Source organism: Morone saxatilis, unplaced genomic scaffold, assembly GCF_004916995.1.
Source record: "Morone saxatilis isolate NCDOM2014 unplaced genomic scaffold, NCSU_SB_2.0 Contig7, whole genome shotgun sequence".
NCBI lineage: Eukaryota > Metazoa > Chordata > Actinopteri > Moronidae > Morone > Morone saxatilis.
In genome coordinates, this window is record NW_023340246.1 from 4809775 (window position 1) to 4812289 (window position 2515).

Sequence of the window (2515 nt, forward strand, 5' to 3'; positions counted from 1 at the left end):
ACACAGCATCACTCATAATTTAACAACAGTTAGACAGAACAGCTAACTGTATAATAGCAGATAGTTTGGAAGCAGCAGAAACCTGGGGTGCTTTTCATTACCCTAACTTAAGGTTCCTCGTGTCCTCTCTCCTCCCTGGAAGTGTGCCCCCTCTGCCATCTTTCAGTTTCTTCTTAATTTAATTTAAAGTGTTGTGGCATAACACAAAGCAGCATTTTGTTTATTGTTTGTTTTTTATTTTTATTGTCATACACACATTCTCACGCAGCTAGGTGGTGTATTATTGGTCAGATAACAATAATGCAAGTTAATAAAAGTAATCATAACAAATAACACTGATCCGTATATAAATTAGATGACTAAAAGGAACAGTAATAATACTACTAATAATCAGCTATGTTAAACAATTTACACATCTAAATGAGTAGAAGCTTTTGAAATTGTTCTTAAAAAAGGGGGTCTGTACTGTGTTCACTTATCAGCATCAATGATGCTACGGAATCAAATATTATGACACGTTAGCATAAGGAAAAGCACCCCTAGTAGAACACAATTGGTAAAACAAAAGCCCTAGTGCATGCTGGGAGGCTATCCTGCACTGCACCTCCCAGGATGCTACAACATAAAGTGGCCAGTATTATTGCTATGGTGTAACAGCCTCAACTTGTCAAATACTGCTGCTTAGTTAGTGGCTTTAGCAGGGCTTCAGCTTAAAGCTTCAATTATGGTCGCGAAAGCCAAAAATTCTGCATATGGAGGAAGTAGGGTGGAGCAAGCAAAATACTTTCATCCATGAGACCGCTGTTTGTGTCTTGTTTGAAGCTTAAAGTAAAAGTTGACCTCTTTTAAATAATGTACATAATTAGTTAACTTACGTAACTTACTCAGGATCTTTACCTAAAATATTTTTTAGTGTAGCTCTACTGACCAAGCGGTAGTGTTTGACGAGTTGGGAGTGAGAATGTGTTGGGAGTAAACAGATGGCTTGTGTGTATTTACAAAGGTGCAGATGTTCAGAGTCATTAGCGCTGCATGTTAAATAATTTGCATATTTAAATGTTCTCTAGTTTGGAGCTACATGTGAAATACTGCAAATGAAACTTATAATTCTTATAGCAAAGTATCTCTTGCCGCTCAATTATAGGTAATGTCTGCAGTGTAGTATGCCCCCCCTCACTCACAAACCCAACATAATTTTTGAGTCCTGGCACAAAGACATGTTCATTAGTGTCGAGCTCCACGACTCTCTCTCTTCTACTAGTGAAAATCTCTCAGATCTCTCTGCTTTGGTTATTACTGCTGCTTGAAGAAGATCAAATACGTGACACGCATGCAAATCAAGACCTGATGTGACACATTGTGAAGTGGGCATCTATAATGCATACCGCATCAAGTTGAGGGTGTGTGAGTCCTAATGCCAGTTATTTTAGTCTGCCGTCAGATGCGACAGGAGGAGACGCGGCAGCTCACTGCAGTGACACTGACTGACAGACGAGGGTAGGGAAAAGACATAATATACATACAAAAATGAACTGATGAGACGAGCAGGTGTTCTCAGGTTTTTGTCAACACACATTTTATATTCCAGTGTTCAACACACGCATGACATTCAGAACAGGTACTGCTGCAAACTGCAAGAGGAAACACTTGAAACTATTCTGTGTACACATATCAGCTGTTTCACTGTGTGATCACACTTATGATTACAATAAGAACGTTTACTTTTTTTATTTGATTGTAAACTAAAGTTTACACACAGAAGCAGTTTATTAACTGGACATCCTTACAACCACTAAAGCTCCTATAATCAATATTTATATCTTAACGATATTCAAATGACTACATTTACTTGAAAAGGGTCACTCAAAGTCATGAACACATACTTAGTCTGCAATTCCCCTTAGCTTGACTGATCATTTTGGTGTCTTTCAGCTCGTTGTTTTGGTTTTATGACCTGCAAATTTTACTGTTTTAGTTCACTGAGTCATTTCCAGTTGGCAGCTGTTTTTAGAAAAGAAAGCTCTGATTAAGCCCTCTGCTATACCTGCCTAGCACTAAAGTCAGTGACTAGCTGCTAAACATAGAGGAGCATTTAGCAGCTAAAGAGACAGATATTCTTCTCAGGAGTTAGTGGAGACTTAACAAAAGCTAAAATAAGAGTTCATCCGGTGGCCAGAAACTGATAAATGCTACCGCTGTTCTGCATATAGTTAAAAATAAGTTTTAAGGATTATGAATTTTTGCTATATCTTCTCCAGTATTCATTTGACCACATAAAGAAATATCTAAATATGAGCCTCATTTCAGGGTAAACCGTGACCTCCTGCACTTTCATGTGCTCAACTTTTTAAGTGTGACTTAGTGGAACAGCTTTATACCCTCATGTTACTTTATCAAACAGCACCCCATTTAATTTTTAGGAGGGCCAGTGATGAATTTACATCTCAGTATTGCTATTTCTTCAACTGTGAATTAAGTTTGATCTCACCTGTACAAGTGTACTCAAACTAAATAA